The following is a 16,192-nucleotide window of genomic DNA, read 5'->3' on the forward strand; positions in this document are numbered from 1 at the left end:
GAACGAAATTTATGAAAATTTAGCTAGTTTAAGCGAGAAAAAATAAAAGGCTTAAGTCGATAAAATCAAAACGAAAGAGGGAACATACCACTGACCTTACAGAAATATAGAGGATTAGAAGAGACTATTCTGAACTATTTTATACCAACAAATAAGATAACCTAGATCATATAGACAGAGTCTTAGACACAAACTACTGAAACTGAATCAAAAAGAAATACAAAACCTGAATATACCACTTGCAAGTAAATAGATTGAACTAATAATCAAAAATTTTCCACAACAGAAAGACAATACCCAAATTAGCTTCAGTGATGAAGGCTACCAAATGTTTAAGAATCAACACCAAGTCTTTATAAATTCTTAAAGAACTGGAAAAGGAAACACTCCTCAACTCATTCTGTAAGACCAGTGAATAGAATAGTTTGGAGATTATTGCCATCTTAATGACATTAAGTGTCCTTTCATGAACATGGGACACAGCAAAGGCCATGCTCAGAGGGACTTATAGCAGTAAACACCAGTAAATACTGAAAGAGAAGAATCAATTAAGATGAAGAAACTAAATTTACCTGAAGAAACTAGAAAAACAAGTGCAAATTAAACCCAAAGCTAACATAAGGAAAATAAAGATTCAAGCAAAATTAAATGTAATACAAAATAAAAACAACACACAGAACCAACAAAATGAAAAACTTTTCTTGAAAAAAAATCAACAAAATTTAAGAACGGTTAGCTAGTATAACAAAGAAAAAAAAAGAGAAAAGACACAAATAATTAAAATCAGGAATGAAAGTGGGACATGATACCAACCTTACGGAAATAAAGAGGATGGTAAGAGAATAGTATAAACAATTGTATGCCAACAAATTAGATAACCTAGATGAAATGGACCCCTTCCTACAAACAAACAAATTACCAAAAAGAACTCAAAAAATGAAAATCTCAACACACTTATGACAAGTAAAGAGACTGAAGTAGTAATCAAAACCTGCCAGCAAAGAAAAGTGCAGGATCAAATGTCTTCACTGGTGAATTCTACCCGAATTTAAAGAATTAACATGAAATCTTCTCAAACTCTTCCAAGAAGGGAACACTTCCTGACTCATCCTATGAGGCCAGTAGTGTTCTGATACCAAAACTAGATAAAGAGATCACAAGAAAATATAGACCAATATTCCTTATAAATATGGGTACAAATATCCTCAACAAAATACTAGTAAATCATATCCAATAGCACATTAAAAAGATTATACAATTACACCTCATGATGGATTTATGCCAGGAATGCAAAGGTGGTTTAAAATAAGAAAATCAACCATGCAACACTTCACTGGATAGCCTAACTAAAGCAATTAGACAAGAAATAAAAAGTATTGAAAAGGATGAGGTAAAACTATTTGTATTTGCAGCAGACATGATCCTCTGTATAGAAAACCCCATGAATCTACAGAAAAGCTACTAAAGCTGGTAAACAAATCAGCCAAGTTGCAGGCCACAAGATTAACACTGAAAACCCAGTTGATTTTTTGTGCATCAGTAATGAACAATATGAAAAGAAAATTTAAAAAACCAATTTCTTTGCGTATAACACCCAGTGCACCATGCAATACGTGCCCTCCTTACTACCCATCACCAGCCTATCGATGAAATGAATCATCGAACCTTACATCAAAAACCAGGGATGTACTGTATGGTGACTAACATAATAAAAAAATATTATTATAATAAAAAAAAACGATTTCATTTACAGCAGCATCCAAAAGAATAAAATAAGAATACATTTAACCAAGGAGGTAAAAGACTTGTATACTGGTAAGTACCAAACGTTGCTGAAAAAACATAGACCTAAATAAATAGAAAGACATCCTATGTTTATGGATTAAATGTGTAATATTTTTAAGATGGCCGTACTACCAAAAGTGATCTGTATATTCGGTACAATCCCCATCACAATTCCAATGACTTTTTTTGGGAGAAATTGGAACACCAATGCTCAAACTGATATAAAATTTAAAGGAACCCTGAATAGGCAAAATGATCCTGGATATGAAAACAAAGTTGAAGATCACACTTCCCATTTGCAAAACTTACTACAAAGCTACAGTAATCAAAACAGTGTGGTCCTGGCATAAGCACAGACATATGGATTGATGGAACAAAACAGAGTCCAGAAGTAAATCCATAGCTATGATCAACTGGCCAGGAATCTAAGACTGTTCAATGGGGAAAGAATAGTCTTTTCAACAAATAGTGCTAGGACAACTGGATATCCACATGCAGAAGAATGGATTCATACCTCACACCATTACAAAAATTAACTAAAAAATGATCAATGACCTAAATGTGAGAGCTAAAACCATAAAACTCAGAGACAAAAATATACAGGAAAATTTTCATGATTTTCATATGTGGCAATATTTAGCTAGGACACCAAAAGCATGAGGAATAAAAGAAAAAATAGATTAAATGGACTTCATGAAACATTTTGTACATTATATGACATAAGAGTGAAAAGACAACCCATAGAATGGAGAAAACATTTGCTAATTGATTGTCTTATAAGGTTCTAGTTTCCAGAATATGTAAAGAACTTCTATAACTCACCAAGACAAATAACCTAATTAAAAAATGGGTAATGGATTTGAATAGACATTTAAGAAAAAGATCCATATGAAGATCAATAAGCACATGAAAGAGTGCTCAGCATACTTAGTCTTTTGGTCTTCTAGACAATTTCCAATGTGTGTGTGGGGGGAGGTGTTCCCCACACCAACAAACAATTCTAGGATACCAGCAGGGTGTCCAAGAATTTAACTTACTTCTGACACTACGCAGAGAAAACATCAGATTCCATGGGTTAAGTGTTCAGTCTTACAAGACTGCCCTCCCAACCTCACTTCAGACACAAGTTGCAAACCCAGGCTGTTATCTGTGCTTCTGACCAACTGGGTATAAATCAGAGGTTCTCACGATCCCCTCCTGGGGTTTGATTAATTTGCTAGAGCAGCTCACAGAACTCAGAAAAACATTTACTTACTAGTTCACCAGTTCATTATAAAAGGATATAACTCAAAAACAACTAGATGGAAGAAATGCATGGGGAGGGTGTGGGGAAAGGAAATGGAGCTACTTTGCCCTCCCTCTCCAGGCTTTTCACCCTCCCGACACCTCCAAATGGTCACCAACCTGGAAGCTCTCCAAGTTCAATCTTTTTGGGTTTTTAAGAAGGCTTCGTTACATGGGCTGCTTGATTTAATCATTGGCCTCCAGACCCTCTCCCCTCCCTGGAGATCGGGGGGATGAGACCTAATGAACATTCCAAGCCTCTAATTACACTGTCGGTTCTCCTGGCAACCAGCCCCTATTCTCAGATGTGATCCAAAAGCCACATCATTAACATAACAAAAGACACCTTTATCGCTCTCATAAGGATTTTCAAGTGTTTTAGGAGCTCTGTGCCAGAAACAGACTGAAGATCAAATATATATTTATTATAAATCACAGTATCCCAATAAGTCATTCACAAAATGTGCATTAAAACCACAATGTGATATCACTTCACACCCACTAAATAGGTGATAATCAAGAAGATGGAAAGTTATGTGTTGGTGAAGATAGAAATTGGATGTTGCTGGTGAGAATGTAAATGGTACAACCACTGTGGAAAACAGTTCGGCAATCTCTCAAAAAGTTAAAGACAGAATCCCTCTATGACCCAGAAAATCCACTTCTGCATATAAACTCAAAGTATTGAAAACAGGTATGTATGTATGTATTTATTTAAATTTTTTTTATTATATTATATTAGTCACCATACAGTACATCCCTGGTTTTTGATGTAGAGTTCGATGATTCATTAGTTGTGTATAACACCCAGTGCACCATGCAATACGTGCCCTCCTTACTACCCATCACCAATCTATCCCATTCCCCCACCCCCCTCCCCTCTGAGGCCCTCAGTTTGTTTCTCAGAGTCCACAGTCTCTCATGCTTCATTCCCCCTTCTGATTGCCCCCCCTTTCTTTACCCCTTTCTTCCCCTTCCGATCTTCCTAGTTCTTATGTTCCATAGATGAGAGAAATCATATAATTGTCTTTCTCTGCTTGACTTATTTCACTTAGCATTATCTCCTCCAGTGCCGTCCATGTTGCAGCAAATGTTGAGAACTCGTTCTTTCTGATAGCTGAGTAATATTCCATTGTATATATGGACCACAACTTCTTAATCCAGTCGTCTGTTGAAGGGCATCTCGGTTCCTTCCACGATTTACCAATTGTGGACAATGCTGCTATGAACATTGGGGTGCATATGGCCCTTCTCTTCACTACGTCTGTATCTTTGGGGTAAACACCCAGTAGTGCAATGGCTGGATCATAGGGTAGCTCAATTTTTAACTTTTTAAGGGACCTCCACACTGTTTTCCAGAGTGGCTGTACCAACTTGCATTCCCACCAACAATGTAGAAGGGATCCCCTTTCTCCACATCCTCTCCAGTAATTGTTGTTTCTTGCCTTGTCAATTTTTGCCATTCTAACTGGCGTAAGGTGGTATCTCCGTGTGGTTTTGATTTGAATTTCCCTGATGGCTAATGATTTTGAACATTTTTTCATGTGTCTGTTAGCCATTTGTATGTCTTCATTGGAAAAGTGTCTGTTCATATCTTCTGCCCATTTTATGATTTGTTTATTTGTTTCACCTGTATTGAGTTTGAGAAGTTCTTTGTAGATCTTGCATACCAGTCTTTTATCTGTAGTGTCATTTGCAAATATATTCTCCCATTCCGTGGGCTGCCTCTTAGTTTTTTTGACTGTTTCCTTGGCTTGAAAACAGGTATTTTAACAAATACCTGTACACGAATTTTCATAGCAGCACTATTCACTAACAGGCAAAAGGTAGAAATAGCCACAGTGTTCACTAACGAATAGAGAGGCAAATTAAGGTGCCTCCATACACAGAATAGTATCCGTTCATTAAATGAACGCTACGATGTTGCTGAACCTCAAAAGCATCACGTGAAGTGCAAGGAGTCAGACACAAAGGGTCCCATTCTGTTATGCCACTTATATGAACTGCCCAGAATAGGTAAGTCAATGGAAACAAAGTAAATTGGAGGTCGACCGAAGGGAAATGGAGAACAACTTAATGGGTAAAGGATTTATTTGGGGTGAAAGGTTTCGGAGCTACACAGAGGTACTGGCTGCACACCACTGAGTGTGGTAACTGCAACTGAACTGCTCACTTCAAAATGGGTAATTTTATACCAGGTGTGTGTCATCTTAGTCAAATTTTTTTTAAATTTTCAAATAGTGTAGCAGCAAAAAGGAGAAAGAACAACAAACAGAGGAGACAAATAGAGAACAAAGTGTAAGTTGGTAAATTTAAACCAACCTCTAACAATAATCTTATATATACGTGGTCTAGACACCCCATTTAAAAGGAAGAGATTGTCAGATTGGATTAAGAAAAAGCAAGAGTAAATCATATGTTGCCCGTAAGATACAAATAAGAAACAAAAGGAAACATTTCTGGGCATGGAATATTTAATTTGCTAACCTGGTACAGAGCATTGTTCCGTCCAACAAATGAGGGCCTTCAGAATAAGGAAGTCATAACTGAGGGCTCGTAAAGCGGAGGCAGGGAGCCAGGAAGCCTGTATTTTAGAAGGCAAGGCCACATCCATGAATTGGGGATAATTTAGAGATATGATTTTCAGGGCTCCAGAATGCAGAAACCTGAACACAGCTCGGAATTACAGTGGAGGTTAGTTCCAAGTTGATTTTCTGGGGTTAATTCCCTAAAAGCTAATAACTGAGCCCTCACTCATAATCTGGAATTTAATTTCAAAGAGCACAGACGACTACACCGTAAGGCTCTGTTCCACTGTCTCATGGGTATTTTTCCAGACCACACCCCCTCAGATATTCTGGATTTACCCGCAGACAGTGTTTTTCAGGTGCACTGAATTATCTAAAGTCCCACCTGGGGGCAACGTTGACCATTGGGGGATATTTTGATCGTTCCCGGAAACCTGTATAGTTGTCACAAGTTGGGGGTGCTACTTCCATGTAGTGGGTAGAGGCCACATATGTTGTTAAACATCCTTTAAAGCATAGGACAGCTCCACACAGCAAAGAATTATCTGGCCTAAAACGTCAACTGTGCAAGGTTGCAAAACCTGATCCAAATCAATCATTCTAGGTCGCTGATCTCCAAGCAGCAGTCCCCGCGGACCTAGCAGCATCAGCGCTGGGAATGTTCGAGAAGCGCAGATTCTCAGGCTCCGTATCCCAACCACAGAATCGGGAGCTCTGGAGCTGGAGTCCAGCCATCTGTGTTAGAACACGATCTCCAGGTGATTCCCGCCGCGGCTCGAGATTAAACTTCCCTACTCCTTCCATTTCCCGCTCTCCAGAAAGAGTGCCTTACTACCACTACCATCTCACGCCCTAACTCTGAACTTGAACTCACTGTTGTATAAAAACTGTTTTTTCAGAGGCCGCTCATCATGGTGTATATCCCGCCATTCAATCCACGCGCGTCACTGCACCAGAAAGCACTTGGCAACGGTTATGCTGCACCTTCTTCCTTGAAACCGTCTCCCTTGGCTTCCATGAGCCACACTCCCATATTTGCAACCTATTACTGGAAAAATCCAAGGAGCCCCAAATTTACCAAGTCCAACTGTATTAATTATAGTTCATGATTTATCGTCCCCAAGCCTCCCCATTGCTAATCACCCCTTCTCCGAATGAAAGCAGTATCTTATCAAGGCCATGAATCCTTGAAATCTGCCTCATTTTTAAAACTTACTTTTATGTATCTACATCATTGACACATTTTAATAGTTTTACCTCTGAAATAGATCTTCTGCCTCAGCCCCTCGTCAATCCAAAATGCAAAATGTGGGGGGCCACGCCCACGGTGGATGGTGCAGCCTCCCAAAGGCCCGCCCGGAGTAGGTGAGCATGACCATGACCGGCTCTGAGGAGTTCAGCGGGGCCGAGGAACAGCCCAACGTGAGACCATGTTCTCCTACTCCACACGGTCCAAGGGCACTGGAAGGACGAGCTAGTGCCCGGACCGCGTGCGGCCTGAACCAGCTGTGCGAGAGGGGCTGAGGCAGGTGAGTGAAGGATGCGTGTTCATCTATTGCCCAGTAGGAGAAAAAACTTATTGCAAAGATCCAAAGAAGGACTTCAGAAAAAACTTGAAAGTCACTGTACTGCCTACACTACTTAACTATGGAACAGCTGAAAAACTGGTAGAACCAGAGGGTCTTCCAGCCTCCTGGAGATGTTGTTCTCTGAAGATGAAGACTTGGGGTGGCAACCGTGTCTTCAGTCCTGATCGGCTGCATTATAAAAGCAACCGCATACTTGCTTTGAATTCATGTTAGCAGTCAACCAATCATCGGTTAAAACATGGTATATGCCTAAATAGAAAGTGCTATTAAAATGTTCATGAACTCTCCAAAAATGCAAAATTTGAGGGATGGTCTTCTTTTATGTGAAGTTAAAAGAGTGATGATTCAATTCACTGGGCGTTTTAAATGCTGGGTCAGTAGTACTCCTCCCACGAAGGCATTTTGTCTCTTGGGTCGGCAAGAGCCACGCACACAGAGCAGAAACTTTTCACCTATCTTTTTGCATCGTATGTACTTTTGTAAACCCATTTAAATCTATTATCAAGTCATGTAATTAAAACAAAACAACCAAACATACCTTGGTTCCTGCAGGGCTGAGCTCACCATCCAAGTAAGAAGAGGCTCTGAAGAGCTGCTGGCCGAGAGCAGGAAGTTTGGGATATTTAGGAATAAATAGGGAACAGCCTTTCTTGTTCTTTTTTAGAGGAAGTCAAATGCAGAGCCATGAGCTGTGCTTTTCAGCCTTGTTACTCAAAGGGTCGTCAGCAGACCCGCTGCAAAAGCTTCACCTGTGTGCTTTCAGAAACAGAATCACGAGCCCGCCCCCAACCTAATGAAGCAAAATCCACGTCTAGCAAGAGTCCGTGAGTGGTTTGTACGTACAAGAAGTGCTTTACAGCACAACTCAAGAGAATAAAGCTTTTTTAATAGAGCTTAGCTTCCCCCCACCTGCAAACCCCTGGAAACCTACCTGCCCCGCTTTGCCACGCTTCAGAGCCCGGGGTTCTCGAGGTGTGGTCCGGGAACCAGCAGCGCCGGCACCACCGGGGGACTTGTTAGGAAGGCAGATTCCCAGGCCCGCTCTGGATCTAGGACTCGAGTGCTAGAGGTGGGGCCCCGCAGTCTGGGTTTTGATGGCCCCCAGCGATTCCGATGCCGACTCATGTGTGAGCACCACGGCTTTAGGGATGGTTCTGGACGAGGGCAATGCCCAGAGGTCCCCTGCCTTCTCTAGTGGTTTACTGAGCACGTGCAGACACCAGCTCTGCCGCGGGCACCGTCAATCCGGGAGAAGGTTCAACATGGCTTTAGGGCTAATTCCTAATTAGGAGAACCTGAGTTGGTGTTACTCCGTTGGTGCTGTGACTAATAATATTTGGGATCACATAGAAAATGCACAATTTATAAAGCATTTTCCATGATGTTTAGCCTAATGCTCGCTGCGACCCAAGGAGATAGACAAAATCACCTCCTGCAACAGATGAGGAAACGGAGTTTGACAAAGATGAAGTGACTCTTTAAGGGGCAGGGCCAGCCTTTGAAAAGCACCACGGTAAACAGATCTCCTACGAGCTGTTCGAAATGTTGAACAGAGAAGTTTCAAATGCTGCTGAAAGCTCCAAACTGTTTTTTTACCTTTTGGGGAACGAATTTTAGGTGAACGTAGGAGGACTCGTAAAAAATAAGATTCACAACTTCCTCTCTAACGGTTCAGCAACAGCAAATATATGAATACATGGAGTGAGAAAGCAAATGAGGTCAAACGTTAACATTTGGTGCATCTAGGTGAAGGATTTAGGAGTTTTTATTGCACAATTTCTGCAATTTTTCTTTAAAAAAATAAAATCCTCAGGGCTGCCAACATTTTTCTGTGTGGTCAAGTAGGTGGACACTATACTTCTTACTTATCCTTGCACATGTTTTCAGGACTTCTGTCAATAGTTTCTAAGTTTAAAAGAACTTACCTCTGCATCGGGAGAGAGCGTGGAATGGACATACGAAGAACAAGCAAGATGCATTTACTTTTTTCCCCTTTTGCAGTGAAGCTTATTCATTTATGCTAATATTCTTTATTGGGGTCAATAATTCACTGTCAAAGGGCAATTGTGGGTTGCAATCTTTATTAATATGGTTGTGTCCTGTCTAACCCCAGGCAGAAGACCAGTTTCACACAGGGACGTCCTGGGGATTTTCAGAGAATCTGGCTTTCAATGTGCTGCTCGGCCCCCCGCCCGGTGCTGTAATTCTCAAGCCCTGTAGTCAGACTACCTTTGGCTACATGTCAGTTCAGAGACGTTCTCCTCTGTAACACTTCGCTCATGGTTCACAGCTAGTGTTTCTGAAAGCCTTTTTGATTAAATAGTGGATTAGGGAAAAGATAACTATAAAGATATCGTTGCAACAACGGGGAGAATTTATTTTTTAAGATTTTCATCTATTTATTTGAGAGAGCGAGAGTGCACAGGAGCTGGGGCAGGAGCAGAGAGGGAAGGAGAGGGGTAAGCAGACTCCCCAGTGAGCACCGAGCTCACACAGGGTTCGATCCCACCACCCGAGATCACGACCTGAGCCAAAACCAAGAGTCTGAGGCTCAACCACTGAGCCACCCGGGTGCCCCAGAATTGATGTAGATAATAGCATTTCTGTCAAAAACGAATGCTACACCTCCACACGCCCTGAACCCACTCATGAGGAGCCGTCCTGCCACGGGGCTTGGGTCCTCGTGACTCCCGTTCCTGTGTCGACAGCGAGGAGATGAGGGTCAGAGCTCACAACCGCGGACTGTTTAGTGTGGCCACGCACTTCGGCGTTTGCTGTCCCACTGGCCTCATAGATGATCCCTCAGCCGACCGCGGCCCCTGAGCCAGGTAGTATTACCTTACAAACAGGGAATCGGAGGCTCACTGAGGAACCAAATTTCCGAAAGCCACTTGGATAATAGGCACCCACGCCATGACTCGACCCCAGGACTGATCTGGGGGTAACAGAGTTACAGAGACCTTGCAGCCCACCGTCCCAGCCCGGGAGCAGGAAGAGGTTCACGGTCTGAACACCCACTCAGCTGCACCCAGAGAACTCATCGCACATTTCTGAGGATGCCAAAAATCATAAGGGCTGATTGTGGAATACTGAGAAAATTCCAGATGAGGGGGAAAAGGAAGGAAGGAGGAAGGGAGGGAAAGAAGAAAGGAAGACTCCTATCTCAACCTGGGAGTGGCCGTGCTACTACTTTGGTATACATCCTGTCGGACTTTTCGTTTTATTTGCACCTTTGCTATCCAAACCTACAGGTAAAGGCTTATAATTAACATCGCTTAATGAATAGCTTTCCCTGAAGTTGAACACGCTCCTGCTACCTTCTTCACAATATTCTATTGAAGGGATAAACCATAAACACGGGGTTGTTTCTCCAGGACTTTGGAACTGCCTCTGTAGACGGGCCCTCTAGGGATTCCAGAAACCTCATTGTGCTGCAGGAAATGATTCACGATCCGTTCGTAATTGCTGGCCTCTTTCCTTTCTTTCCCTTGCTCCACTGAGCCACGGAAACATTCCCCGGAGGCCTGCGGTGTAATAACGCACGAGGTGGGGTTCTCAGAAAAGCCAGACCTGAGTAGTTGGTAGTCCTTCAGAAATACACACAGGAAAGCACAGGCCAATAGGAATCTTTCTTTTTCGATCCCAAACCATTTCATTTAAAAAACAACATAAGAAAAAGGGCAACAAAGTTTGCTGCTCCCTCCCAGTTGTTCGGGGGCCACCTGAAGGGGAATTAGCTGCGGACACTAACGGAAGTCACAGATTCATTTCAGTGGGTTATTCTCCTAAATTTTAGGTAAAGTATTATCACAATGAGGCAAAAGGAGACGTTTAGCTACCATTGTGGGTAACTCAGCTTTATTCTGGAAGCTTACCACAGAAGGCAAAATGCCTAGAGCCATATAGGAGGTGGAAAATCAGGTCAATTTGTGGCTAGACCAATGGCGATGTTGGAAAAGAACTTGCGATTGCATCTCTGAATGACTGTGTGCAGCCCTTCCGATACACGAGTACAGTATGCTATTTTCTGCTTTGGGCTTGCTTTAAAATGGCATTTTATTCCAACTGCTCCTTAAAGCTGCTAAACGTTAGTGAAAATTATGTCGCTTAGAATTGTATGCTGAGAGAATTCTTCATAAAATACCAAAAATGTCCGGGGACTTCTGGGTAATCTGTGAAAATAAAACAAGCAAAACAAACACAAAAACACCCTGCCTTCCTCTGCTTGGAAAGCTGTCGCTTTTTAGCCTGGATGGTGTTCATTGAATACAAGCGGGTTTTTCAACAGAGGTTAAATTCATTTGGAAGGGGGCGCCTGGGTGGCGCAGTCGTTAAGCGTCTGCCTTCGGCTCAGGGCGTGATCCTGGAGTTCTGGGATCGAGCCCCACATCAGGCTCCTCCGCTGGGAGCCTGCTTCTTCCTCTCCCACTCCCCCTGCTTGTGTTCCCTCTCTCGCTGGCTGTCTCTCTCTGTCAAATGAATAAATCAAATCTTAAAACAAAAATCATTTGGAAGGCAGTTTGGTGACTTCCTGAAGGGCTACTTGAGGGAGCAGTCCTCGCGTGTCCTCGGACACATGGCAGAGCTCCGCACTCCTGGCTCGCTGGGCCCTTGGCTTCCAAGCGTAGGGCCCCACCACCCCCCACCCCCAAACCACTCTTCCCTCCCAGTGGATTCTTCCTTAGCTGATTCCACTTCAAGCTCCTTCTCTACTTCCCACTCAGGCCGTCCTTCCCAGTCAGTTCGAGCTAACATGAAACTCGGAGACCTGTGAGCCATCCTAGAGCGAGAGATTGTACTTTGGTTTCCAGACAAGGCTCAAAACGGTTACCCTCCTCTTCCAAAGAGCTAGCAGAGCTCGTCCCAACCTTTAGGCTGCTTCTGATCAGGGCGATCGGGTCAGTTCCCCCCACTCTCCCTCCCATTACATCCGGCCTGATCTTCTCCAAGCAGAGTAGTTGCCTCTTGACAAATCAGAGGTCCCGGTTTTCATTTGGAAGTTGAAAGCCATCAAGCTTTATAACACATCTTCCCCTCAGGTCGGGAGAGAAGCCTGGCTTTCTGTTGTCCTGCGGGGGGGGGGGGGGGGAGGTGAGATGAGGGGCTCTCTGCACCTCCGCCCTCTCCCTCCCTGTCACAGGAGGCTGTTGAGGGCCCCTTCCGCTGGACTGGGTTGCTCCAAAGGACCCCTTGTTCTGGCAGCACCATGAACCTGGAGAAGCCATGCTCCAGAGGCAGAAAACAAAGTAGGGTGAAGAAAAGTCCTTTAAGTAATTTTCTCTTCTCTGTTAAGTGTCATTTCCCCACATCATGTTATGCTGCCAACAAAGAAGAAAAATAGTGACCTTTGAACTTCTGTTTTTCTGGTCTGTCCTTCCTTGAAAGGAATGAGAAAGATGTACCAACTCTTTCTACATTTGCATTATGGTTAATTTTTAAAGGTATCTTTTTGGTCTAATAAGAACTATGTGGAAAATGGACGTCTTCCAATGTCCTCTCGAAGCGTGCTGAGAACACATCAGAGAGTATTGTCTGGTCTCTCAGGGCATGAAGAGCTCTGTAGCTCCACGGCGGGCCCTGCCACAGGAGTGTGCAGACTTCCGATGTCTCTCCTTCCACGGTCTCTGCAGTGAGTAGGTCCTGCTTGGAGTTAGACCCTCATTCTGGGACTTGAGGTGTACATGCTACGGTCTGCTCGCGTGACTTTTTCATGGACTTCCTCTGACACCCATGACTGACCGTTCTTCCACCGTGAGAAATAGATTAGATTGGTTTTTTGTTGCCATCTAACAACATTTCCACAAACTTGGCAGCCTGAAAGAGCTCCCGTGCCTTGTCTCCCGGTTTCTGTGAGTCGGGAGTACAGGCTCGGTGCTGTTGGCTTCTCCACTTCACGGTCTTACAAGGTGGCAAACAGGGTGTCGGCCAGAGTCGTGTTCTCACCCAAGACTCACCTGAGGCAGGACCTACTTCCAGTCCCACGTAGTTGTTGGCAGAATTCAGTTCCTTGAATCCGCCTCTTCTTCTAGCTGGCTGGATGCAGCCCTCAGCTCTCGGAGGCCTCCCACAGTTCCTCGATGCGGGGGCTCCCCTGGCCGCCCCATGACTGCTGGCTTCCTCGAAGTCAGCAAAGGGCAGAGAGAGCCCAGCAAGCTGAGCACCGAAATCGTTCGCAGTGTGATCGTGGACGTGTAATCATCCAGGGGTCCGTGTGAGCACGTCTACTTTGTAACGCACATGGAGTCTCCTGAGCCCCGCCCTTTTAGTGTGCTTGAATGTACTTTGTGTCTGTCGTTCCCCAATGGGAATCAAAACCCTGAATTCTTCCTCTGTTTCCTCTAAGATTATAAGAAAGTCCCTCTGCATATGACACATTTTCAAAGTGCTGTGCTGATTCTGGGAGGAAAACTTTGCAAAGTGTTTCCACTATGATGTGCTAGCTTTTCTTTTACTCTATATTCAAAAACGAATGTCTCTCCATTCATATTTTTATGAGATCACTGCGGGACTGAGCAGCCATACATTTCTCCTTGAATGGATCACACTTGTATGCAAAGAATACCAAGTTATTTTTATAAAAATGTTAAGTCTCTAGGTATTTTTAAAAATAGTATTCATGGGCAATTCTGCGTCAGGTGTGCACTGCTATTCTTACCAAGTCTCTATCTTCTCACGTTGGTTCCAACCCGATTAATCCGTGAAGATTAGCCAGCTGTCCCAAACAAGTTCTTTTTAGCTCCGGAGTTTGTGTGGCCTTGTTAGAGCCGCTCCAGGGAGGCCTGCGAGCACACACTGTTGAAGACTGGCTCGATTCCACTCTCCTGTTCTCCTACTATACAAAATCTGTGATTTCCTTGCGCACGAAGGAAGTCCTCTCATTGGTGGGAGTGGTTGGCAGCTCCTGATATGAGATCACTGGCTATTTTGTCCAAGGTGTAAGATTTCCCTTTGACCTGACAATGCCACTTCAAACTCCCAGCGTTCTCAAAGGAAATTGAGAGTGCCATATGGCAAAAAAATGGTGAATCTGGTTATTTTAGCAATTTTAGAATCCTAAGCTACTTGAATAATGAAAATACGATCTAAGTTTACATTCCATGAGGCTCTTAACTGCTGTCATAAAAAGCATCGGTCATTACAAAAATACTCCAGCCTCAGCAAAATTCACGAAAGGTGTAGTTCTGAGAATAGAGTTTGATTCTTGAGCGTGTCAACCACTGTTCCCCTTGCCTCCTTACTCTGTAACCGTCGTGTGTTTAGGTCACGGTGCATACTGTTCAGGAATTTAAAAACTGTCCACAAGATAGCAGACATTTGAGTCTTTGAATTGTTTCCCAGGATGTTCCATATTTCTAATATTTCCCTCTGCTCTTACACTGCCTTTTCACTGCTTGTCCATACGAGTCTTGGACGTGTGGAGGGACGTAAGGATTGCTGGTGATTGCTGTTCCCTTCCCTGGGTCCCCCCCCCCGCCCACCAATTTAGGAACTTCTGCATTCTCCCACATAGAAAGGAAATCGTTGCATTCTGTCTTCTTTCTTCTCCCTTCCCTGTGCCCCCAGAGCAGTGCCTACTGTCAGGCCAGATGCCTGGTTCATGATTGCCTGTTGGAAGAGGTTCAAGGGGCCTCCCTGCTGTCCCTCTTTTTGCCTCCGTCATGTCCTTTTCCACCGTGTAAGCCCCTTGAGGAAGACTCTGCCCCTGGGAGCGGGAGGGGCATGCAGCCCTGGAATCGTCCAGCTGCTCTGGTCAAGAACATCTCTTAGATAAATGAGAAGTCATGTGGGCCGGCTGCCCAAGCTGGGTTCTCAGTGCTGGCTTTAGCAGTGGTACAAATGGCGTTTTGGTCTCTATCCGACGACTGAGTCTTTTAGTTTCTTCCTCATGAAGAGGAGAGAGGGATTCTATGAATTAACATCCTCAACTGCCAGTAAAGTGCTATAAACCTGTCTCTGCCCTCTCCTTTAGCTCCTAGCGAGAGGGACTGGAGGGAAGGGAATGGGAGTTTTTGGGCAGTAGAGCTCATGAGCAACTTCATGGGGCCTGGTCAGGAAGGCAGACAAAAAGCCGGATGTCCTGTGAAATGAGGGCACTTGGGATGTGGGCCACCATGCCAGGTTTAGTTCTTCCTGACTCCAGCCAAATCACAGGAGGTAAGCCAAAGTTTCAGGGGCAACTCTGGGCAGGAAGCGAGGCTTGACAAACCTGCTAAAAACATGCCTGGCAAGTGCCCAGGGCAGAGCTCAAGAGACCCAAAAGATGGACATCCTCCGTGAGTCATGCTGACAGAAAAGGATGGCCGGCCGTGGCCTCTGAGGGGAGCAGTGCTGACTCAGTGTCTGTACTGTGATTTTCCGCTTGAGGCCAGAGGAAAAATATGTCCCCAGATTGCTATCCTCAGATGAAGAATCATGACTTCGACTAACTCAGACTTCAGTAAGGTGACCATATTTCTATATGGGACCTCACAGGTTCCATGAAAAAGAAGGTGGACGCCACAGACCAGGAAAGCGGTGTGGTCAATGGCGGGATGTAGAGAACCGACGATCCACGCAGAATCTGAAATGTCCTGCCACACACAAAGTGTGCATCAACAACAACTCCCCTCCCACCTCCTGTTGTCACTGGCTGTGGTGCTGGCTTAGCAAAGCTTAGTTTCTGGGACAGGTAGAGAAAGAGAAGGCATCTTTGTTAGTCCCTCTTTGGTGACGGAACAAGTTTATTGAATGAGATGCCTCAGGCCAAAGGAAACGAAGCATTTGCCCCTGAGTGCTTTCCTGAGACCTCGATCAGCTCCCAGAGCAATGGTGGAGTGGCTGGGTCCGGTCACAGGACAACGTGGTCATGCACAGTAGCCACTCGTACACAAAACCTACATTTTCGACTCTCTCTCTCTCTGCGGACTTGTCCTTTCTCCTGTGGGTGTGCACTTGCTTCCCAGAGTGGAGGGTGGATGGCGTCAGGAAGAAGTGGCTGCAGGGGTGGCTGTCCCCACCGGCACTAAC

General features: G+C 44.2%; 1 pseudogene; it reads left to right on the forward strand.

Annotated features, from left to right (window-relative positions):
- Positions 1-6,896: 6,896 nt before the first annotated feature.
- Positions 6,897-7,350, forward strand: LOC113255513 (thioredoxin domain-containing protein 17-like; annotated as a pseudogene).
- Positions 7,351-16,192: the final 8,842 nt, after the last annotated feature.

Source organism: Ursus arctos, unplaced genomic scaffold (genome assembly GCF_023065955.2).
Source record: "Ursus arctos isolate Adak ecotype North America unplaced genomic scaffold, UrsArc2.0 scaffold_11, whole genome shotgun sequence".
Lineage (NCBI taxonomy): Eukaryota > Metazoa > Chordata > Mammalia > Carnivora > Ursidae > Ursus > Ursus arctos.